The following is a 26459-nucleotide window of genomic DNA, read 5'->3' as shown; positions in this document are numbered from 1 at the left end:
ACATTCTCTGCATCAAGACCAACCAAAAGCAGTGATGTTCTGTTAATGCTGTGAATTGTTTGCCTTCCCTCCACAAAGCCACACTGTTCCTTATCTATCACTTTTGGCAACACATTCACCATTCTCTTAGCCATTATAGACCTAAACACTTTATAGTCATGGTTTAAAATTGAAATGGGACTATACACAGCTGTGTCTAATGGTCTTTACTATCTTTAGATGTAATGGGATCCTATCTCGCCTACATTCATAACTGATAGGTTCGGAGCCGATCCATCGGCTCCGACTCGGCCACTATATAGTAGAATGAAGTCTCTAATTGGCTGGGCTATCCCTTATCCCAGAACGCACTATGCCTGCTTCCCCAGATCTCGTTTGCCGCTTTTCAAGCTAGACGTGGTCTCGACTTGGCTGGAGCTAAGTGGTTTTTTGTATACTTCTTGGTCTTTTGACCTAGGGTTTTCTTCACAAATTTAACAAACAGCTGTTTTAACAGCTTTACGTGTGTGTGTGAACCGTTTTCGGTGTGATTGGTATTTTTTTATTCTTACCGGGCAAGGCCCGTTTAAGTTAGAGGGCCCTTGCCCTTACTTGTGAGTCAATGTGTTGAATTTTTGTCTACTTTATGGTTTGTTTTATTGATCGAGCCCGTTTAAGTTAGAGGGCTTCTGCCCGATTCGTGTTCTGTATCTCGGGCCAGTCCCGTTTTTGAGTCTAGGGCTCGTGCCCTACTTTAAGGTTATTTTTTTGTGGTAAAATAATTGTGTGTGATAGGATGTCTAAAGAGCAGAAATCTGGCTTTAAAAAGTGCACCAAGTGCAATTACAAAATGTCTATTACTGATAGCCATGCTGTTTGTGTTTATTGTTTAGGACCGAAACATTTGCAGGAAACATGTAGTGTTTGTCATGCTTTTTCCTCTAGGGTCCTTCAAGAACGTAAAAATAAATTGATCCTTAAGGGCCTTATTAAGCCCTCTTTTGAGGAAGCCTTGGCTTCTCCTTCCTCTCCAGCTTCTGAAAAGAAAAGGTCGTCAGCTCCGACCAGTCCATCGGAACCGACTTCCAAGAAGCATAGATTGACCTCTTCTTCCTCGGCTCCAATGGCTTCGGAGCCTCGGGTGGAAGGGTCTGCCTTGGTACCTCTTTCCTTGGCTCCATTGGTGTCGGAGCCGCAGGTTGGGGGATCGAGAGGCGAATCATCTGCCTCGGCTCCTTTGGTCTCGGAGCCGTTGGAGGTGTGCAGCTCAGACTCTTCCCCCCAGCCCCGAAGTCTCCTTCGGCGCCGATGCTTATTCATATGGTTCCGGATCCAGTGCCGATGGTGTTGGAGCCGTTTTGGAGCCGGTCCCCTGGTCTATCGGAGCCGAGAGAGAAATCGTCTCGGCCCCCATCTATTTCCTCTAAATCCTCAAGATTGTCAGACTCAGATTTGGACAGAGTTATCCAGAGGCTTTTCCAGTCCCCGGTTTTTGCAAAAATGGTCTCGGCTCCAGCCCACTCGGCTCCGGAGCCGGTCCCCACTTCGCATCCGATTCCTCCTCCAACCTCCTCGGAGCCGTTGGAGTCAGTGATGGTAGAGCAGAGCAGAGTTGTCCAGTCGGAACCGAGACTCCCTCGGAGCCTCTCGGTTCCGACCATCATTCCTACCCTGTCCTCAGCGTCAGGGTTGGGTACCGGGACTTCCTCGGTCGGGGCCGAGGGGAACACTTTGGAACTGGTAGCTTCAGTGCCTAGTCTTCCCCTCGGAGCATCGGCCACAGGGATTCCCGGTACCGTCGTGGTCTCTCAGCCAGTGTCCTCCGTAGAGTCTGGAGGTCCTGCTTTTGAGGCCATGAGGAGTGTGCTGGCCATGTCCTTGCCGGCTCAGCAAGTCTCTACCTCATCGTCCCTAGACTTGGGAACTGGTGCTTCTGGTGTGCTTCATTCCCACGACAGCGGGGCCCCAGGGCCTGAGGATACCCCCTTGGGGGGTTCCCTTCTTCCAGAAGGTCCTTCTGAATCCGCTTCAGATGAACCTCCAAGAAAGAAATTGTGCAAGAGGAAGCACATTGACTTCCAGGATGAGTCTATCACATCAGATACTGACCTCGATGATGCGGAGGGGTCCCCAAAATCGTCCTCGGATGATGTCTCATTCTCAGATATCCTCGAGATCCTGAGACAGAGAGGTGATTGGCAGTCCAAAACCCCTTCCGCAGAGGAGTCAGTCTTCCTCAAGGCTTTTGGGGCCCAGCCCTCTGCCTCCTGGGTGTCTCCACCCTTCGATGAATTGCTAGATTTAGTTTCTCGAAGGGTGTGGGAACACCCTGACTCTGTGGAACCGGTGCCCACCAGGCCTAACAAGTTCCTCTCAGCCCCTCCTCAAAAGGAATTTTTGACTAAAGGAGTTGCAGTAGATGCGATGGTGGTGGCATCTGCCACTCAGCAGGACGTGGCAAAGGCTTCAACGTCTATTCACCCTCCTAATAAGGATTCCAGGAGCATGGATAGGTACGGGAAGCGTACCCTTTCTTCAGCGGCCTTTACCCTGCGGTCGCTGAATTACCTTTGTCATTTTACCAGGCTCCAAAGGGACCTCCTCAAAGAGTTAGGTGAGTCTCTTACGGGTAATCTTCCTGAGGCGTTAGCCCAAACTGTTGGCACCCAGATGACTACCCTATCTTTGATAGTCAACTCTTCCATGAGGCTCATCTCATATGCGGCCGAAGGGGCGTGTAGAGCAGCGGGAACAGGCGTGGCTCTTAGAAGACATGCCTGGTTACGCTTGTGTCCCTTTGCGGAGGCCTTTAAGTCTTCCTTCACCGACGCCCCCTTTGATGGGTCCTCCCTGTTTGGACCCAAGGTGAAGGACACACTGACTCGATGAAAGCAGGAGGGCAAGACCTTGACTGCCGTGGGGGCCCGTTTTTCCGCTCCCTCTAGACCTTACCCCAAGGCCCAGAGAGGAGGGAAAATGTGGTTCAGAAAATCTCAAAGGTCTTTCCCTACTCCACCGAGTGATCCCCCCTCTAGAGGCAGGGGGGGGGATTCAGGAAGATGCCGCCCCAGAGGCGGCAGAGGCCCCCGTAACTCTGGAGACCGCGATTCCTTTCGTGGTTCATCCTACGCTTACCGTCCCTGAGACGTGGCCCGACTGCGCATCTCCGAAGCCAGTCGGGGGTCGCTTTGCGGAACACCTGCAGGCTTGGGAATCTATCACCAAGGATCAGTGGGTGCTCTGAACCATAACTGGAGGCTATCTCATCCCTTTCACCAAGCCCCCTCTTCCTATCAGAAAAATCCCGGATGTGCCACCCAGTCAGCGGGATCAAGCAGCGGTCGAGGTCTCAAAGCTGCTAAGAAAAGGAGTCATCCAGCCTGTCCCCGCCGACCAGATCGGATCAGGAACTTACTCAAGACTATTTTTGCTGCCAAAAAAGACAGGGGACTTAAGGCCCATTTTGGACCTCAGATCATTGAATCGCTTTGTAAAAAAATCCAAATTCCGAATGGTCACCCTTCAGTCCATTCTCCCGTTATTGGAGAAGGATGTCTGGATGTGCTCCATAGATCTCAAGGACGCTTACTATCACATCCTGATAAGTCAAGAGTCCAGGAGTCACTTATGCTTCCGCCTGGGAACCAGTCATTTTCAGTTCCAAGCACTGCCCTTTGGTCTCACCACAGCCCCCAGGGTGTTCACCAAGTGTCTCGCAGTAGTGACAGCTCACTTGAGAAGTCTAGGATTCCAAGTGCTTCCCTATCTAGACGACTGGCTCCTTACTGCCACCTCCAAGCATCTATTAGTTCGGGCAATTATGACCACAGTCAGTTTGGGTCATTCACTAGGAATCACGTTCAATTGGGGAAAATCTGTGCTGCAGCTGTCTCAGCGTATTACCTTTATAGGCGCAGAGTTAGACACAAGAAGAATGCGGGCATTCTTGCCGGTAGAAAGGATTCAGGTCCTGCAGTCTCAGGTTCAAACCTTGTTACCCAGATCACGAGTTCAGGCCAGACTGATTCTGCAGTTATTGGGCACGATGACCTCGACTGTTCTTCTAGTCCCCTTAGCCAGGCTGCACATGCGGGTGCTGCAATGGCTACTGTCAGTTCAATGGTCCTTTCAGGATCTCCTCTTGAACCATTTGGTTCAGATTACGGAAATTTGCCGTCGGGACCTACGTTGATGGCTGCTTCGGTCCAACCTGGACCAGGGGCGACCCTTTGCCCTTCAGCCTCCCGTCGCCACGGTGACCACAGACGCCTCCCAGATAGGGTGGGGGGGGGCATTATCTGGACAGGTCTGTCCAAGGCACGTGGCAGACTCACGAAACGCACTTACATATCAATATCCTGGAAATGAGAGCAGTGCTACTGGTGTTGCAAGCACTTCATCATGCTCTTCCACGGGGTACTATTGCGATCCTATCCGACAACATGTCGGTAGTCTGGTACATAAACAAGCAAGGCGGAACCAGGTCCTACCCTCTTTGCCGAGAGGCCATGAGAGTGTGGCATTGGGCGATTTCTACCCAGCGTTTCCTAGTGGCAACGCACATTCCGGGGAAATCCAATGTGATTGCAGACAGGATGAGCAGGACTCTCCTGTTGCCCCATGAGTGGTCCCTCAACGACAGGGTGGCTGCAAACATCTTTGCCAAGTGGGGCCTCCCTTGTTGCGACTTGTTTGCCAGCCCTCACAATGCGAAATGCAGGGAGTTCTTCACTCTGACTCCCTCTCAGGGGCAGATTCCCAGGGACGCTCTAGCTCACAGTTGGCCCCCCGGTCTACTTTACGCCTTCCCTCTGGTTCCCCTTCTCCCGAAGGTGATACAGAAGGCGATTTATCCAGGAAGCGACATGATTTTGATCGCTCCACACTGGCCTCATCAGGTTTGGTTCCCCTTCCTTCTGAGGTATGCGGTGGAGGGCCCATGGTTTCTGGACCTGGTGCCCGACCTGTTAACTCATCAGTTGGGACAGTCTCACCCATCCCTCAGGTCCTTGAGGTTGGCCGCCTGGTTACTCCACTTCCAACCTTAGTCAGAGATAACTCTCTTTCTCCAAACGTCATCCACATTTTGTCCTCTTCTCACAAACCTTCCACTATTAAATTGTATTCCAGCAAGTGGAAGAGGTTTGCTCTTTGGGCCCAGCAAAGAGGTATAGATCCCCTTACCGCCCCAGTACCTCAGGTTTTAGAATTCCTGGCTTCTTTGTTTTATTTGGGCTCTTCAGTTTCCACAATTAAAGTCCAACTGGCGGCTATCTCTAATTTTCATGTCTCCTTTGAGCCTTCCTTAATGGCAAACAGGCTTTGCAAATCTTTCCTTAAAGGAGCGTGGCTCCTTCGGCCCCCAATAGCCCATCCTGTGCCCCCTGGGACCTGAATATGGTTCTAGCTTCTCTAACTGCCTGCCCCTTTGAACCAGCAGCTACTTGTGATATAAAATTTCTATCTTGGAAAACCGCCTTTTTGGTAGCTATAACCTCTGCCAAGCGGGTCTTAGAGCTTCAGGCTCTCTGTTCTAATCCTCCTTATTTGACTTTTCACAAAGATAGAGTGTCCCTCAAGTTAAATCCCTCTTTCTTGCCCAAGGTAGCATCCCCCTTATGCATTCAACAATCCTTGGAGCTCCCTGTGTTTTTTTCCCAAATTCTCCAATAACGCAGAATATATTTTCCATCAGTTAGATGTTCACAGACAACTGCGTTTTTATTTAGGTAGGACCAATCAGACACGAAAGTCAGATCAGCTGTTTGTGTCCTTTGCTGAAAATAGGTTGGGTCAGCCGGTGGCGAAAACCACCATAGCCAAATGGATTAAAGATTGCATTTCCTTCATTTATTCACGGTCTGGCAAAGAGCTACCCTTCCCAGTCAGGGCTCATTCTACCAGGGCAATGGCTACTTCGGTAGCATTCCACTCCAAATTATCGATAGATGATATCTGTGCGGCCGCTACCTGGACTTCTCCGCACACCTTCATTTCTCATTACAAGATAGATGTGGCTTCTCGGGGTAGAGCTTCTTTTGGTTCCACAGTTCTCAGGAGTGTTTTCCAATGAGCCACCCGGGATTTAGGTGCTAGGGATGCTGTCCCATCAGTTATGAATGTAGGCGAGATAGGATCCCATTACATCTTTTAGTTATGTACTTACCATAACTTCGGATGTATGGGATCCATCTCGCCTACATTCATACGTACCCGCCCTCCTTCCCCCTTCCCATTGGATTTAGAGGGAATTTTGCTACTTACTGAGTTTTTCTCTTGAAGGACTTTAGTTTGTTACAGTTGCTGGTATGTCTCTGTGTCTGGATGTAGGCATGAAAGCGAACAAACAAGATCTGGGGAAGCAGGCATAGTGCATTCTGGGATAAGGGGTAGCCCAGCCAATTAGAGACTTCGTTCTAATATATAGTGGCCGAGTCGGAGCAGATGGATCGGCTCCGAACCCATCAGTTATGAATGTAGGCGAGATGGATCCCATACATCCGAAGTTATAGTAAGTACATAACTAAAAGTTATTAAAGCTACCACAGTTTTTTCCAGGATGTTGGTGTTTCCTCTACCTTTAAAATACTGTTCAACAAAACCCTCCAGATCTTTATCACTTTCTTCCCTCCTAGCTTTCAAACTTACACAGAAATACCATCTATTCCTGAAGACTGTCCTGCAGATGTGCTTGATTCACGCCCCTTGAAATAAAGCTGCACGTATATATATATATATATATATATATATATATATATATATATGTATATATATGCACAATTATATTATTTATTTCGTCTTGGCTAACAAAGTTTGATATTATTTAATAGAAAGTTTTTATTTCATGAGATAGTTTTAAATTAATATATGTTCATTGTCATAGTGACTTGTTAAGCATTAAACTGAAAGTGCTTTTTATAAACATAACATTGATCAGTTAAGTTGGTTTAGTAGAATGTACTGTTTTTAAATCTTTATATCCTAGTAAGAAATGTGAGTTAATTATTTAATTAATTAATTGAATGATTGATTGACTAATGGTTTTGATTGAATTTATGCATACTATTTAAGATGAGAGGCTTTTGCTGTATTTTGAGATCTGAAGAAGCATACCCAGTGTACGTGAAAGCGCTTATCAACTTTTACTGGATTAAAAGTTCATTATTTTATCGTGGTGGTTCAGTTTTGTGTTTTTTCTAATAACCTTTAAAATACTGTTCAACAAAACCTTCCAGATCTTTACCACTTTCTTCCCTCCTAGCTTTCAAACTTACACAGAAATACCATCTATTCCTGAAGACTGTCCTGCAGATTGGTTATATGTCTCCATTTGTTGCTCATCTTTTCATTTCTTAAATGTTGAGCCTCATCTAAGTCTAAACATGGCATATGCAAGTCTTGCATAAATATTTCTATATTTCCATTTGTACTTTTGATTGATTTCCACATATTTCTGCTTTGTACAAATTTTCATAAAATTTCCAAAATATTGCTAATATCTCTACAGGATCTCTTGCTATTTATTTATTTATTTATTTGTTATAGGCTCCCTAGGTTTAACAACAACCCTTTCTACTTTGTGTTGCCTAAATCATCATGCTAAAAGTTTTTGCTCTCATAGGTTCATAGGTTCACAGGTAATTACTAGGCTAGCTGCCCTTGTGGGTAGTTTTAAGCTTAGCCAGTTTCCCTTTTTGTGCTCAAAGTAACCTATCCCATGTGGTTATAGAGTGGCCTTACCAATCCCATGGTCAATATTTATATATTATCCTTAATAAGAATAACCAAAATAATACCATAAATAACCTGAATGGAACTATGCATGGGATACAGCAGTAAGGAGAAGGAGTTGCCTCTGCACATTGATAGTATAGGTGGCAGTCCTGGGGTAAATTTTCTGTTTCCTATGCACAGATCTAAGTTGTACTTGAAAATAGATAAGGATACAAGAAAAATTGATGTGCTTTTTTCACTCTTGCATAGGGGAATGACTGAATTAAGGCTCTTGGCTTGATCTAGTAACAAGTTTTAAGAGAAAGCAAATAAAAAAAATCTTTAGCAAATAAATAAGTACTTACAGAAGCAACTTTCTATCTGGTTTCAATGTCTCCATGGAGACAATCTGATAAAGAGCAATAAAAACATAATACTTATTTCTTTCAATGGCTACGAGATAATGTTTTCAGAAAGCATTCATGTTTTTTCCAGTTTGGGAGAGTAATAAAGATAGGACAAAACCAAACAGCTCTTAATAGAAGCACTATCTTTACCATGCATCTTAGCATGTATAACTTTCCTTTTAGATTAATCGAAGTCTGTGAATGTGGCTGTCAGTCTGGGACAATTGCTCCTATTAGTTTGGTAAAACTTCAGTATTTGAAAATTTCTCTGTTAGTATTAAGTTAATGGGTTTTAGTGGTGTATTTTTTTTTGTTTATTTTAGGGCTTTCAGTAAAACAGTTTTTTTAAGATGTGATATAGGCTCAAATGGATGTGACAAGAAACAACTGTATAAAAGGTTAACTTGCCAAACATTAGTGTATGCATGTAACATAAAGGTTGGAACTAGACACTTAAAAAAGCTGTTACAAATAAAAGATGGGAGTAATAACTTTTTAACATAATGACACTTTATATTATCAGTCCCAATGTTTCTCTGCAGGTATGGCATCTGCAAGGTCACAAAATTCCAAAAGCAAACTCTAAACCCGACCAGCAGACCGTAACAGCAACTATGAAGCAGGTTATGGCTACCAAGCTAAAATAAGGTAGATAATATCAAGAGAGAAAATCTCCTTCAATATACAAGCCAGACAAGAATGTACCTTACAGTTTGTTACGGCCTTCGGTAGGAACACTGGGGCATTAATGGACAGTGTGCAATGTAATTGCAATATACTAATTGCGGAAAGTAAACTCTCTGGATTAATGGGGAATAGATTCCAATTCTCCTTTAGGAAAGGAAAAAAATTGGTGTCTCATTTTAACCATTATAAGCAAGGGCCCTACAAGAAAAAAGAAAGTTTACAATGTACACTTGAGGGACAGATTGTTACAGGCTTCTTTCCCTGTGGCCATTGCACATATTGTCCCAGAATGTTAAAAAACAAAAAGTTTCAGTAGTAAGAATACAATTCAGGTATATGATATTCCCTTTTTTGCAAATTGCAACTCAGATTGGGTTATATACCTTGCAGTCTGCAAATGTTCTGCCTTTTACATAGGTCAGACTTCAGAACATTTTAGTGACATTAAACATCAAACAAATGCAAATGCGCTATACAAACATACTTTGCTACATAAAAATGTATCATTTAATTTTATTATAATTGATCAGATCCTAGGTATTGAATCCAGTAAATCAGACTGGCATGAATTACTAAACACAAAATAAAAGAAATGGATAATTAAATTAGGAAGTCTATTTGCACCTGGTTTAAATGAGCATCTTTAATTAGTCATACTTAGAGTATTTAATGGATGAGCTGATTGTATTTTATTACACTGATGAAGGCTATGTAGGATACTATCTGAAACCGGTCTGTTTGCTTATTCTTGAATATACAGTTTATATGTATTTGTTTATATAAAATAAATAATAGTTGCTGCCACGGTCTGCTGATCGGGTTTTGAGATTACTTTATATATTATCTTTAAATGTTAATGGTCTCACAGGTGTATACAAAAAAGAAAGAATAGTGAACTATATTAAAAATGTAGAGTGCAATTAGCTATGCTAAAGGAGAGACATTTAGAAAGAAATGAACATGTGAATTTGATCAAAAAAAAAAAAAAGTTTTTCAGGAAGGTTTTTCAACAGAATCCCTAGGACAGCAATAAAGAGAGGTACTTATATTAATTGCAAGAATAGCTCCAATAGTGATAGAAGAAGATAAAAAAAGTTAATAAAGGTAGATTTGTAGTACAAAGGGGCTACTGGCAAGGGAAGAGGACTACACTGGCATGTATTTATATTCCACCTAAAATTGTTATATGGAGCTTAAGAAAAAATTCTGGGAGAAATAATTAGCTTTCAGCAGGGAATATTACTTGTAGGTGGGGACTGGAGTTTGATTTGCAGTGGTGAAGATGTAAATGGGGACCCAGAAATTATAACAAAGGAAGGCAGACTTTTTTATGAAAATGTTTGGCACAGTAGATGTAAATTCACTAGTAGAAGTTTGTAGTGAATTTACATATTATTCCCTAAGATACAAAAACTGGTCTAGACTAAATAGAACATATATTTCACAGGAACAAGTTGTTGTTGTGTCTTTCGGCTTTTCCCGGTTAGGGGTCACCACAGCGGAACTCCGGTCCGCTAATGATTGGCAGTAGATTTTTACGTGCCGAGTTGCTGGCCCTGACGCACAACCTTCAACGAAGATACGCCCATTCATGCATGCCTCCACACACAAGACGCTCTAGCTGAGAATCGAACAGGACAACGTTTTACTGTGAGGCGACAATGCTACTGTAGCACCACCACCGCAGTCCATTTCACAGGAACAAGTGCATTTAATTAAAAGTTTTGATATGCATCCAATAACTGTTTCAGATCATGTGCCAATACTAACTAAAATAACTAAAAAAATGCAGGGTAATGAACTATAAATGAGACACAGCCACTTTCCCACCTATCTGTTGAAAAGGGAGGAATTTAAGTAATGGGTAGTGAAAATTATTCAGGAGTCACTAGAGAAGATAGAAATTTCTTCTGAAAATAAAGCTAGAGTGTGGGATAAAATTAAAGTGGAGTTTAAAAACAGGGTAGAAATGAAAGAAAGAGAGATATAGTAACAAGAATTATTTAGAAAGATTGACAAAGGATAAAGTATTGCAGAATAGGGGGAATCTCACAGAACAAGAAGAGAAGCAATTGTAGAATGCTAAACAGAAAGTAAGGGATTACATTGATAATATGCAGGAGTTTAGAAAGATTGCTGTTAAGCAACTGTTTTTGACAATAATTCCAGAGCACAAAAACTTTTAGCATGACTCAGGCAGCAGAAAGTAGAAAGGGTTGTTGCCAAGCTTAGGGAGCATATAACAGGGAAGATAACAAGAGATCCTCTAGAGGTGCTAGAAATATTTTGAAAATGTTATGAAAGTCTGTATAAAGCAGAGAAATATGGCAATCAAGAAAAGGTACAAATAGAAATTTTTATGGAAGAATGAAATATTCCAAGGTTAGAGGTAGATGAGGCTCAATTACTAATAGTAAGGACTATAACCAATTCATGGGGAAGTCCCTAGGAATAGATGATATTCCCATGGAAGTTTGGGAGCTAGAAGGGAAAAAAATGATAAAGATCTGGACGTTTTAATGTAACAGTATTTTAAGAGGAGGAGAAACGCAAACTTTCTGGAAGAAAGCGATGGTGGCTGTAATGCATAAAGAAGGTAAAGACCCATCAGATCCAGCTTCATACAGGTCCATTTCTTTTTTTTAAACAAGAAACATCTTTATTAAATTGTCATGTATGACATAGGCCATCTTACATTTATATAAATGAAAATAAACCATACCAACACAATCTCAGTTACAAAATTATACATTACAAACCAAGCTGGCACAACTGTAGCTGTAAACATTATGCATCACTTATAATATATCAAGTCATTGTCAGTCAACTGTTATATAGCTCATTCAGTTCCTGCCTTCTTTTAAACCTCATTCCTCCTCTGCAAGTATTGATCCCACATTTCCCATTTTTTCCTATGTAATCTGCACCTACCATTTTTTAAAGATCCTAATTACAGTTGTTTAACTTCTGTTACTATCTTTGGTACTTCTAGTAAGGTTGGTTTAGACTTTGATTTCCATTTTCTAGTAATTGCTTTTTTGGCAGTCATAATTAGACTCAGCAAGGCCTTACTATGTCTAGACAATTCCGATTCTGCATCATAGTTCAAAAAAAATTCCTTAGTTACACCAATTTGTTCATTCAGCATCTCCAACACAGCAGTCTGCAGGAAATCTTTAAAGTCTGCCAATTTACTACACTTCCAGAAAATATGTTCTCATTTGCTTCTTTCTTCCCCACCACACATCCAACATTTGCTGTCTACGAGTCTACTTGGGGTATAAAATACTCATGTAAACACTCCCAAGCAAAGATCCTAAATCTTCTAGACTTTGATGAATATTTGGGAGATGTACATATATCCCCCATTGTTTCTTTGTGAATTATTTATCCAGTCTCTCTTCTCAATTCTTTCTAACCTCCTCTGATGGATTCTTATAGTTATCATGCAATATTTTATATGCTGTATTAATTATTCCTTTTTTAACAGCAGCTTCTTTTATAGATTCTACTAAAAACTCTACCAGGGCTGGTCTTTCGCTTAGGATCCCCCAATTTCTTTTTCTTTGCCTGTACTTTGCCTTCCCTATCAAGGATTAATATCAGTCTCTAACATGCAAGTCCAAATAAATTCTTGGCCTCATCCCATTCTATTACCTCTCCCTCTCTAATTATTTGTTTCCAGTACCTTGGTTCCATTGCCAGTTTTCTCCAATACATTCCAGCCCTCTCATGCCTATTGTCAGTATCCCTAATTGCAGTCATCCCTGTTGGCAGAATCTCCTTTCTCCATTCCCGCGTTGGCTTAGTTCTTAGAATACGAAAGACAGCGAACAAACTTTTAAGTAAAACACAAACCAAGTCCAGTAAACAAAATCTTCCAACCGTTAAAACAGTTCAGTAATTCTACTTGAGACAATAAATGAAACCTTGTCCAAGAAAGGAAGGGCTAATGTAAAAACATTTATTTTAAGCGCGCTTCGTCTGCCATAAAAACAAGACTTCATCAGAAACTACATTCAAAATAAAAAGACTGCCATTTATATGCTCAGCTGGTTTATCAAGTCACAATATTTAAAGACACAGTAGAATAATAAAAAGAAAACTGTCAAGAACTTTCAAAACAGTATACGTTGTAGTCCTATCCCCAACATGTTAGATACCCGCTACATGTACATAGATTAATACATAAGTTAACATAATATAACATAACAATGACTATAGAAATCAAAAAATAAACATATAATTTTTATAAATATAACTGTTATAACCAACTAACAACCATACGTGTAGAAAAATCATAAAGGTGTAAACTTCTATATCTATACTTTTGTTTTATTTTCTATTTGTTGTTTTTTACTTTCTGAGGCTTCTAAGTCTCAGAATACTAGAAATCGAACAAGTGTCATTCAAACCAGGCGTGTGGCAAGCATTAAGTCTAACTTGCCACACTAACTCTAATTCTTCCAGTTTTAATTGTCTAGGGCCACCACTAATGTCAGTTTTTATTTAATCTATAACGACAAATTTAAAGGTGTGCCCTAGATTAGTACCGGTATGTTTAGCTAAGGCGTTTTCCAGCTTCTGTTTGTTAATAGCATATTGGTGTTCATACATCCTATCGAGGAGCCTCCGCTCCGTTTTGCCTACATAAAATGCAGGACACATTTTGCACATAGCCAAATATACTATGAAGCTAGAATTACAGTTAAACTTCCCTCTTATTCTATAGCGTGTGCCACTAATAATAAAGTAGTTAGACACTTCAATAAATTTGCAGTAATTTGCAAATCCAAAGGTCCCTCCAATGGTAAAACTAAATCGGGGACAATAGACACATCATCAAGATTGTTAACTACAAGACCACACTGACTGTTAACTGTTAAGTTTTGGTTTTGTTGAATTTCTGTTGCCTGTTTCTGCTGCCTGTTCCTTTGTTGGTAAGTAGACCGGTTGGCCTGTTTCGGCCTGGCACTCAAATCCGGACCCTGGTGAAAATTTTGATACTGGTTGTGATTTTCATTGGTTTTCTGTACATTGTTTGCACTACGCAGTCTATCACTCCATCCCGTGGTTAGTGTATTCGCCACGTCTCTACCAGCATCAGGTTGGTTGTTATTGTCAAAAGACTGTATTACTCTAGTGTCTACTATATCCTGTACTGGGTACTGAAAACTACTATTGTTATTGTTGTTGGTAGACCCAGTATTTAAAGTTTTATCATGCTGGTTATTAAAAGTATAATTCTTCCATACCTGAGCTGGGTGTGGATCCGGGTAGGCAGACCCAGTACTGTATGCTTTACCATCCAACCAAATATTCATAACACTCACCGGTATGGGATGAGTAAATGTGAGAGCTGCAATTACTATCTGTTTCCACTTTGAATTATAGTTTTCTGCTGATGCTATGTATAGGAAACTTAACTGTGTTGCTCTGAAATACCTATTCAAATTGGGTAATCTGCCCTGTTCTGTTTTTATATTATCTTCTTAGCTGCCACACCAGAATCCTTTTTAATCCATACTCCCAAGTACTTAATTTTATCATGTCCCCATAAATATGGATATTGTTGAACCAATTTGTGTTTGAGTACATAATTTACAGCTATTGCCTTTGTTTTAGCTTCATTAATTTTGTATCCCGGAAAGATTTGAAACTATCTCAAAATGTTCCATAACACTGAAACGTCCTTTTCTGATCTGATTTTGAGGTATAAAATATTATCATCTGCAAATAGAACCAGCTTTTCTTGATTACCGCACCAATTATATCCTTGAATTTCTGAGTCCCTTGTTTTCTTTGCCAATGGTTCTAAATATAATGCAAATATTGATGTTTTATATATGTTTCTATATCAGGAAAGTTTAATCCTCCCTGTTTCCATGGTGTGATATGATGTATTAAAGCTATTCTGTTTCTTTTGGGAAACCATAAAAATTTTATTAGGCATGAATTTATTTCTTTTAAGTATATTCCTTTCTGGTAACAGTTGTATTGCCAAGGCCATATATAGGATCGGGTTCCTATTAGATCGTCGAAGATGCATAATTTCAAATGCATCTTCATTGAACTTAAAATAATGAAAACTGAAAACAGTGAAGGGGCATATGAGTGATTTCTTTCCCTGGGAAATAAATTACTTGCCTGCCTCTGGTAGTTTGCTGTTTTGTAAACTGTAGTGCAATCTCATAGTTGGTATATTTAGTTAGGGGGCGTGTGGGGGGCACAGCCCCTCACGTTGGTGGGTGTGAGGGATAAAGCCCCCCACTTTGTTTTGTGTGTAGTGATTTTTTTTTTTTTGGACAAATGAGTTCTTTCCCAAGGGAAAGAAATCGCTCATATGAAATTTTGCTGTTTTCAGTTTTTGTTTTTATGGGTTCGATGAAGACGCATTCTAAATAATGCATCTTCGACATTGTGATATAGACCCATAGGATCTTGGGCAGTAAAAACATTTTTATTAACTGTAGTCTATCTTCAAATGTTAATATTATTTTGTTCCATTTTTCCACCGAGATTTTAATTGTATTGATGATATTACTGTAGTTTTTTGAGACAAGTTCATTATTATCCTTGCATAACCCAATTTCTAGCTATTTTAAGGTAGATTCTTGTTTCAGTATGATGTGATTTCCCTTAGTCTGCAGTTCTTTTTCTTATTTAAAAATAAACATTTTGATGTATTGAAATGGAGTCCTGAAGTCATGTGAAATTTGTCAATTAATATATCTAATTCTTCTAATGTCTCTTTTGCATTAGATAATGTTAGTAATATGTCATTAGCAAATAGCATTATTTTAGAATTGTATTGTTCATAAACATTTTATTCCTTTGATTTTTATATTATTATGAATTGAATCTGCCAATATTTCAGTAGCCAGAGCAACTAGAATCAGTGACAATGGACATCATTGTTTAGTGCCTTTTGTTATATGTATAGATTCAGAGGTAAAAGGACCTAACTTGCTTGACATACGCTAAATTATTTGTATATATATTCTTTAAGAGGTAAACAAAGGATGCAGGAAATTCAAATAGCATTAGGATTTTAAATAAATAGTCCCAATTTAGGGAATCAAAGGCTTTCTCTATATCTAAGCCAATTATGAGTGTTTCTTTATTTTCTTTATTAACATAATCTATAAGAGAAATTATCCTTTTAATATTGTCATGTGTGTGTCTATGATATATAAATCCAGTCTGATCATTATTTATTGTTTTGGATAGTTGTATTTTCATTCTGTTAGTTAATATTGTCATAAATATCTTATAGTCATTATTCATTAATGATGTAGGTCTGTATGAGGTACAGAGGTTTGGGATTTGTTTTCTTTTAGGACTGGTATGATTAAGGAATATCTGCAAGAGGGTGGTATTAAAGTTTGTGACTGATTTTCTGATAGAGTTTTATAGGAGAGGGATAGTATCTTTGAAGGAAAAAGTTTATATATTTCCATAATTATGCCATCTGTACCCGGAGCTTTATTATTTTTACCCTCTTTTATTGTATCTGTAATTTCTTTGTAGGATATGGGTGTTTGCAGATTTAGTTTTAATTTTCTGGTATTTTTTATATTAGAACATTTTTCATCTAGATTTAATTGATCAATATGTATATTTTCTTTTTGGAAATGTTCCATATAGTGATTTCTATAGGCATCAAGAATGTCACCCATATCCGAGATATTTTTCCCTTTCTTTTCATGGAAGATAATTTTAATGTTACTAGCTTTTGATTGTATTTTGATTCTTGTGAATAAATTATGTAGATATTTGGGAGAAGTGGCCAAGGTATTCATTTTTAGTTTTTCGAAATCTGAACTAGTTTTGTGTGTTAGAATGTTGTTGTATTTATTGTTTAATACTTCTACTTTCTTTTTCATCTCCAAATGATTTTGATTTTTTTCACTTTTTACTGACAAAAGTTTGGATTGTGGATCTAATAATTCAGAATCCCATTCTCTGTTTTTTTTATACCAAGTTAGGGTTTTACCATATATATAAGCTTTTAATGAGTCCCATATCATTATTTTATTTATCTCTGTGGTGTAATTAATATCTAAGAAGAACTGTAATTTAGATAATAACCATGGTTTGAACTCTTTAATTTTAGTTATATATGCTGGAGTTAAAGATTAATGGTTTGTACCCATTTTGAAGTTTTAGTATCAATAAACTGTGGTGGGCGGCCACGGTGGTGCAGTGGTTAGTATTGCCACCTCACAGCAAGAGGTTCTCCGGTTCGATCCCCGGCTGGGGTGCCTTCTGTGCGGAGTCTGCATGTCCTCCCTGTGGTCACGTGGGTTTCCTCCGGGTGCTCCGGTTTCCTCCCACATCCCAAAGACATGCTTCAGGTGGATTGGACACTCTAAATTGGCCCTAGGTGTGCGTGTGAGTGTGCCTTCTGTGGAAGGTTGGGTGCCGGGCTGGCAACTCGACACTGTAAAACTCCACTGCCAATCAATGTGCGGACAAGGTGATCCGCTGTGGCGACCCCTAACTGGGAAAAGCCGAAAGAAGAAGAAGAAGAAGTATCAATAAACTGTGGTCTGAAAAGGGACAGGGAGTGATTGAGAAATTAATGATTTTAGAGTGTACGTCATGGACAGCAAATATTTTATCTATTCTAGTTCTGGTACCAAATCTATGACCTTGATGGGAAAACAACAAAGATTTATCTTCTTTAAATTTGTAAGTATCTATAAGATGAAATGATTCTACCCACTTGTTTAGAGCTTTTGATATAGCAGATGTACGCAGCAGTCTTTTATTCGTAGTTTCAGAAATATCAAATATACAGTTAAAATCTCCTCCTGATATTAAGTTGCCTTTATAATCATTGGAAATTAAATCCAAGTGTTTTTAACAGTTCCTGTTCCAATGTCTGGGAACCAGTATAGATTGGCTAGGGTCCATATTCTGTTATTACTATTACTAATGCCATAAGGCCTTCTTTATATTCATACTTGTAAATGATTTCTGGGTTAATCACATTTGTGTTCCATAAAATTGTTACCCCTTTTGTCTTTGTCTTATAAGTGGATTTCGCCAATATCATATATTCCTTAGGATTCCATTTGTAATTGTCATTTGTTTAGAAATGAGTTTCTTGAAGGAAGACAATTTGTGCTTTGTTCAGTTTTAAATATTTCAGTAGATTTGATCTCTTGGTAGGATTGTTTAAGGCATTGGTATTTAAATATAATAAAGTTAAATCCATCTTAGGTTATTTTAGATTATTTTTTGGTTTATTGTGACTATAAACATTTTCCTCTGATAACAATAAAGTATATACCACTTCCGTGGTGGTGCAGCGGTAGCGTTGTTGCCTCACAGCAAGAGGTTCTCCCATTCGATTCTCGGCTGGAGTGCGGGGAGTGCCTTCTGTGTGGAGTCTGCATGTCCTCCCCGCGATTGGATGGGCATTCGAAAGACATGCGTAAATGGGCGTGCCTTTGTTTAAGGTTGAATGTCGAGCTGGCACCTCAGCATTCGTGAAAATCTACTGCCAATCATTAGCGGACTGGAGTTCTGCTGTGGCGACCCCTAACTGGGAAAAGCCGAAAGACAACAACAACAATAAAGTCTATGTTTGAGCTTTTAAAGGAAATGAGCAGTTTTATACTTTGAGTGTTTACCAATAAAGAAATGTTTTGGTCAGGCATACTAAAAATGTTTTTGTGAAATAAATTTAAATTAATAAATGTTAACAAAACTAAGATCCGCACTAGCCATGAAATGAGAATCATTCCTAATCTGATGGATACACCTGTGTCCATCAGATTATCACTCATACCTTGACAGTCCAGAACATCTGAGCTCCATAAATTGAATTATCATATGGAGAATATTTGTAATAGGAATAAGCAATATTTATATTATTTTGAACAGATATAGTACTATTGTAGATTAGACAGAATTCTAATACATGTCTACTAATTGTATAAGCAATTAATATTTACATGAAATACAAATGACAAGCAATTCAATCATTGTAAAGTAGGATGTATCATATATAAAACCACAGTAAAAGATTATAGCACACAGTTATTTAACAAATTCACCCTTATTGATGAAGTCTTTCAAAACTTATTACTTAATATAAATAGACGGTAATAATATTTATACCTAATGTTTATAATACAATGTATTTTACTGGGTATATCAGAAGTTATATTTCATGGTTTGCCAGCATTTAAGAAATCACTTTGTTGCTAACTTAAAGTATCAAATTTGTTTTATGTGAACACTGATGAAAGTTGGTGGATTTTAATTATCAGTGCATTCCTCTTCCCCCCATTTCCTACACATAACGATTTTCATATATGTCATTTCTTATTATAAAATGAGTGAAATTATAGGTTAAAACAACAAATTCACTTTTTGTGATTAATGATTACAAGCTCCCTTTCCATATTTAAAAATTTGCCATTTTAGGGCATATACTGAAATATTTAGATTTAAATGGCAACATTCTATTTTGTATAATCAGCAAAGGTTAGACTGAGTGATTATTGTCAATTTAATACTATTTGTTCAGAATGTGATTGTTACATTCTGTGACATTCCTAATTCAGGCTTCTATTGTTTCCCTTGAACAACTTTGTCAGTTTGTCATGTATAAAATGTTAGTTACCTGGTAACAGCTTAAGTATTATGTATGGCCAATATGGGTTACAAAACCACAATTCAAGTTAAAGCAATTATATGACTTGTTATGCACATTTACGTATATGAGAAAATCATCATGCTTCCCCTTGATGTTCCATATAGTGTATATAATTTATGACAAGTTAAAATAGTAGTGTTATTATACACAAGTCCATGTTATTAAACTGAGCGTCTATTGTCAATTTAATACTATGTGTTCAGATTATGATTGTTAAATTCTGTGACATTTCAAGTTCAGGCTTCTCTTGTTTCTCTTGAACAACTTTGTCAGTTTGATGTCATGTATGAAACATTAGTTACCTTGGTAACTGCTTAAGTATTATATATGTTCAAGATGGGTTACAAAAACTGCAATTCAAGTTAAAGCAATTACATGACTTGTTATGCATATTTACTTATACAAGAAAATCATCATGCTTCCCCTTGATGTTCAATGTAGTGTGTCATTTATGACAAGTTAAGATAGTAGCATTAATATACACAAGCCCATCTGATTAAATCCTGTCTTTAATATCTAAATTCAGCAGACTGCTTCATCTTATATGACGATTATATATTTTATGTCTAGATTTACTAAAATCATGCATTACATAACTATTGTGTGTGTGTGTGTGTGTGTTTATTTGGCTGTTGCTTAGTTATTTGAGAGACCACAAGCTGTAATGCTCATTCTTATTAGCTCCTTCCAAGCATGTTTATACAGTCCATAGATTTTAAATTATGAGACCCTTCTAGTGTCTTACTTGTTATAAGTATATTTCCATTCTTACGTACTCGCATATCAGTACTTCAAGCACTGGCAACAGTGCCCATTCAGTTTTGCCAGAATACTATTCACTAGTTCATGTGGTGTGTTTCCAGGCTGTTCTTAAAATATCCAAACCAATATTTGTCCTGTTCCATTTTACCAGCCTGTTCCATGCAGTGGCCACACCTTCCATTCCCCAAAGATATTTCCATGAAGGAAATCTGATGAGACTCTAGCACTTCCCGGCAACCCCAAACACCCCTAGAATCAGCTATCCCCATATGCCTAACACGTCCAAGCAAGCTGACCTCCCAGACCACTGCAAAGGGTACTGCACAAGACCAAGTGCTCTTGGTCTTCCACAATGACTCAGACTTCCACTCTTATGTAAGTCCTTAATGTGTTGGGACCAAAATACATTTTAAATATAAAATTGCGCTTATTATTGGGTTTTTTTGTATCAAGAATCAACTTAATGAGCTAAATAAAGTGTTAGGAGACCATCAATATGTGTACATGTGGGTTAAAACAGCCCTTTTATTATATATATATATATATATATATATATATATATATATATATATTTTTTTTTTTAACCAAAAACTTAATTACCGAGAATCATTTCAAAGGTTCCTCAGAGCTAAGCATTATCGTCACTCTGTCTCCGTTACCATAGCAACATGGGAGCGTCTGTTTCTGTTAGTGTGTGTCTATACTGCATACCAGAGGCTCGTGATGCACCTGAAGCAAAGCTTGACTTCACTGCAACTTGAAGCCTAAATCCCCTCCCTTTCAGCAAGGCAGCAGCCAGGAAAAGAACAGAGAGCAAACAGATAAAAAAAAAAAAAAACCTCCCAACAAGCCGCCACAACAAGAGATAACACATTCTTCCAGCCTTCCCACCTTTCACTCAGCAGATGTATAAACAAACTATTCTCTGCCAAAATATCCCAAATCACAGTTTTATCCACCCTTTCCCCTGGATCCAGGGTAAAACACCAAATGTCTCTTCCTAATACACAAGCATCAGTAAACCTCGATCACAAGCCACAACCCACAGCTTCCTAGAGACGTAAATGGCAAAATACAACAGCTGCCAGACACAGCTACATCCATATACACCATGTCAGGCTTAATCAAACAGCACTCGAAGCTATGGTACCTGCCATAATTGATATTAACTATGTTTAGACAGAATAATGATATTTGTACTAGCTGCCAGTCACAGCTGCATCCACGCACACCATATCAGGATTGATCAAACAGCACTTGTAGCTGTGATACCTTCCATAATTGATATTAACTATATTTAGACAGAATAATGCTGACATTTGTACTAAGAGCTTGCGAATATTATTTAACCAAGATATACATGACATTTCTAAATAATACTTTAACTGAAGAAGGCATTAGTCTCCATGACAGCATTTTTTTTCCAAAACACTCTACTATTACTGCTATTATATACCAAGTCTTTCGGCTTTTCCCGGTTAGGGGTCGCCACAGTGGAGCTCTGGTATGATATTAATTTGTTACATTTGAGTCTGAACTGTGATGAATGGTACCTTGTTAAATTAGTTAATTAAATTATTATAAGTAAAAACAATGAAAAATTCAAGAGGAATCTTGACCAATGGATGGGAGATCGCAGATATACCCCAGGGATTACTTCAGTGTCACTGCTTGACAGAGGCACAGTAAAATAATAGGCATAGTTTTATTCAAACTAAAGGGGTGGCGAAAGCCACATAACTATGGGCTAGGCTTATAAATGCCCTTGGGCAGATAGCCTAGTATAAACCTATGAACCTATGAAACCTATGAACCTATGAACAAGATAAGTATTAATTGAATTCAAGTAGGGGAATAGAAACTTCAATGTTTGTATTATGTGTTGCTTTGTTTGGCTTATATATAATGTAAAGAGTAACCCATCTTGACCTACCTTTGTTTGTGAAGAATTATTGGACTTTTTGAACATTCTAAATAAATCATTACTGTTTCTCAGTTGTTTAAGAAACCCTCCTTTTTTAAATAAAAACAGATGACAAGTGATATACCATATCAGTTGATACCTTGAGAGATGTAATTGTAACAGTTATTTTTTTGGGACAGCTATCTTGGAATAATTTTTCTTCTTCTTTCTAGCGTCAGTCCAAGGATTTGTTTATTTTGTTTTTTTAAGAGTAGGGGCCATCCATTCCTTTTTTTGTGGACTAGACGCTATGTTGTTGTTTTTGATGAATATAGTTGTTTCTTCTAAGTCATTAAAGTTTGTCATCTCATTGGCAAAAGAGTATTTTTATCTTGGCTGGAAAGGCCATCTGCGCTTTAATGTTGTTTTGTTTCAACAGTTTTATTATTGGCCAGACTATTTTCCTTTGTTCTAGTATTCTGGAAGAATAATCATTGTCAAACCTTATCAGGCTTTGATTGTGTTTTAAGGGTGATTTATTTCCAAGCAGATTTTAATATTAGTGCCTTGTCCAGAAATGAAAGAAATTTTATAACTATGGATCTAGGTGGAGTATTTGTTGAGTTAGAAGCAGGTTTCCTCAGTGCTCTATGTGCCCTTGCAATTCCAAATGAAAGTCCCTCTTTCAAGTCTAAAAATTCAGGAATCCAGGTTGTTAAGAATGAAATAATGTCTTCTCCTAGAGTGTTTTCAGGCAGACAAAAGATCCTTTTGTTGTTTCTCCTTTCCCTATTTTCTAAGTCATCTATTTTGTTAATCAGACGTGTATTCTGTTTAAGCAGAAATTCTTTTTGGAATTCTTCCTCTTTGAGTCTCTCTTCAATGTCATTTAAAGAAGTCATATTTGTTATTTTTGTATGGTGTTGCTGTAATAGTTCCTTGAGTATCAGTCTATTTTTGAGAATTTAATTTGAGGTTTTCTAAGTCATTTTTAAAGCCATCTATCTTTAAAGATAGTTCCTTTAAGATAGATGTCATCAATTGCAGTTCTTTTTTCAAAGCAGCATTTGGATGAGAATTCCTTGAGTTGTTCATATTCAGTGACTCTATATATCTCCAAGTTACTTGGCAGGAAAATTTTTGTACATCTCCACCAAAATTTATATTTATGTAGTTTAGTAGTTTATCTGTAGATTTCTGATGTTTTACACTTGAAAATAACATTTTCCTCTATTATTATACTAGTTTATGGAGCTCTCAAAATTCACTGCTCTCAGTTGGCCATCTAGGCTCCACCCCCCCTGTAATGCAAATATTAAAGGGTAAAGAGGACACCCCTGCCTGATTTATCTGGTCAAACAGAAATTATCAGAGAGGAATCTACCCACATTTTCGTCTCTGATCTGTCATATATCCTCCTAATCAACCTTATAATTTTGTCAGAGAATGTAGATTCTTTGATTGCCCTGCTCATAAAGTCCCACCTTAGTCTGTCAAATGCTTTCTTTGCATCAAGACCTACCAACAACAGTGATATGTTCTTACATTATGCTTTCATGTGGATTATCAGTGTTCTGTTAATGTTGTCAGATGTTTGCCTCACCTCCGCAAACCCACACTGATCCATATCTATCAATTTTGGCATCATCTTTGCCATTTTTTTAGCCATTATAGACAAACAGTTTATAATCATGGTTTAGGATTGAAATGGGCCTGTATGGGACTTCCAAGATGGCTGCAAATTGAGTAACAGCTTAATTATATCTCTCCCAGTGTGAAAACAGAAAATTAGCAGAGTAAGTCAGTGAACCTAGATTTCTGGGTAAATTTCAGTAACTGGCTAGTAAGTTGACTGCCTGGATGCCGGGGAAAAAAGAAATACATAGGACGTGAGGGAAGATTAGCTCTGAAAGGCCACGAAAAAAATGCTGACTGGGAAAAGTACTGTAGCTGTGCAGCAAAAAGCAGTGTAAGCGTGAGACATGACTTCCAGTAGCCTAGAGGAAAGTATAAGGCAGTTGCACATAAACCTGACTAAAATCAATGAAGCACTGATGGAGTATATCAACTCAAACAATAAAAGGCTGGAAAACTGGAAGAAGCTTTAAACAGATATTCATATAGGGTGATAAAACTGCAAAACTCAGAGGTAGAAATGAAGAAAAGGCTGGCTGAATATGAGACTACACAAGAAGAGATGTTTAAAAAAATAATAGAATTAGAGGACAGAGCATTCAGTGAAAACCTGATATTTTCTGTTGTACCTTAGAAGCTGGAAGGAGCAGATTGTATTAATTTTATGAAAGCCCAAGAAAGCAACTGGACTGTTATTCCACAACAGGAATTGAAAGGGCACATTGTTTGTATGCTCCAGACCTGGCTATGAGAAAACAGCCTAGACCTTTAATAGTAAAGATGCAATTTTACCAGCAGAAGAAGTTGATTCTGACAAAACTATGGCAGAAGGTCAAAATAGTAAAAGTGGGAGACAGCAGAGTGTTTGTGGAGTATGACTGTTTATTGTACACCAGGCAGAAGAGGAATAAATTTATCCCATTATTCAGGGAATGTTGAGAAACAGGCATGAGAGTCAAATTGCTGTACCCAGCTATCTTCAAAATATTTTCCCTGAAGGAACAAAATCATTTTTGATGAACTACATGCTAAGGAAGAAATACAGAAGTTTTTTCCAACAAAAACTGAGCTGTGAAACAGAAGGAGATTCTGCTTCTTGTTCCTCTGGTAATGAAGACCATAGAGAGACTGTGCCAGGGAAACCTTTTCCAGTGTTTCAACAGAAAATGTTTGACAGAAGGAAGAAAGCACAAGAGTTGACTAGAAGAATCAAGAGTACATTACAAATGAAGCAGGGACAGGGTTTGGGAGACCGATAAGAACAGGTATAGAACAAAAAAATCTGGAAATATTAGACTTTCTTAAACTTGTAGGGGACTAAAGCATATGCCCTACTTCTCGTCATTGATGTTCAAAAAAATACTGAGGAGAGGGGAAGAGGAGGGAGAAAGATAACTGCAAGTATAACATTTTTTCTTAATAGTACTATTTAAATGGTGCATGTTATAAAGTTTTTTTTCAGTTATTTTTAAGTGTAATGGGGATACCAGTGTAAATAGGTGCTGCTGTTTTCTGCTTTTTTTGTTTCTTTCTGTCTTCTTTCTCCTTGTTCAATTTTAAGAATTTGTAATGTAAAAAAAAGGTCTGGTTAAAAGAGCATGAAAATGAAAAATGAGTGTTCTTTTTCTCATTCTTGCATAGGGAATGACTGGGTTAAGGCTATTAGCTTAATCTAGTAACACATTTAATGAGAAAGCAAGTAAATGAAAAAATATTGAATATTATAAGGCTTTTTTAGTAAATAATTGTGGGAAGAGACTAAACAAAAGACAGTAGAAAAACCGAATAACTGAAAGTTCTATTTTCTTGCATAGAAAAAAATGGAAATTGTGGAAACAATACATGCAGATGAGGAATGAGGATTAAAAGAAGGCAGGACTTGAATGAGCTATCTAATGTTTGACTGACACTGACTGGATAGATTATAACTGATGTATGATGTTTGCAACTATAATTATGTCAATATGGCTTGTTTTCATTTATATAAATGTATGATTGTCTGTGTCATAAGTGATAATTTAATAAAGATGTTTCTTGTTAAAAAAAATAAAAAAGAAAACAGACAAGGATATACTTTGTTTTTTGTGGATGGGGAGACTGCTGCACAGCACCAGTATCCCCTATGAAATATACCTGTCCCTCCAAACTGTTCTGCTGATGTTGCAGCAGAGGTTTAGATCACTAGGCCAAGTATTTATGATGCCATTTGACTTGCTGATGTGCAGTAAATCTGTCAGTAATGGTTTGGAGGATGCCTTGTATGCCAGATGGAGGCCATCTCTTAAGTCTGTCAGATGCCTAGTATAGTGACAGGGCTTTGAGTCGGTCTATGTAGGACATATTGTTTAGGCCTTCATCCTTTTAGTAAGGTATTATTCTGGGTGTTCTAGTTGTTGCAAATATCTGGACAGTACGTGGCAAAGGGGACATTATATTCAGTGATTGGCTTGATGAGGGCTGAGTAAAGGAGGACAATGACATCCCTAGATCTAAACACAATCCCTTTGTTTATAAGCTGTGCAATATAGAAGAACTTTTAAACAGCAGACATATGTTGGTCAAAGTTTGGTCACTGTCCACATAAGTTCCTAAATCATGAACAACTGGGTCCACTCTTAGGGGAATATTGTGAATGTGGTAGTTTGGTGTAAATGAGTTCCTAAAGGATACAATAATGCATTTTCTGGCATTTAGTTTCAGA

The sequence above is a fragment of the Protopterus annectens genome, chromosome 1.part1, assembly GCF_019279795.1.
Source record: "Protopterus annectens isolate FY-2018-M chromosome 1.part1, PAN1.0, whole genome shotgun sequence".
NCBI lineage: Eukaryota > Metazoa > Chordata > Ceratodontiformes > Protopteridae > Protopterus > Protopterus annectens.
Note: the sequence above shows the minus strand (reverse complement) of the source record.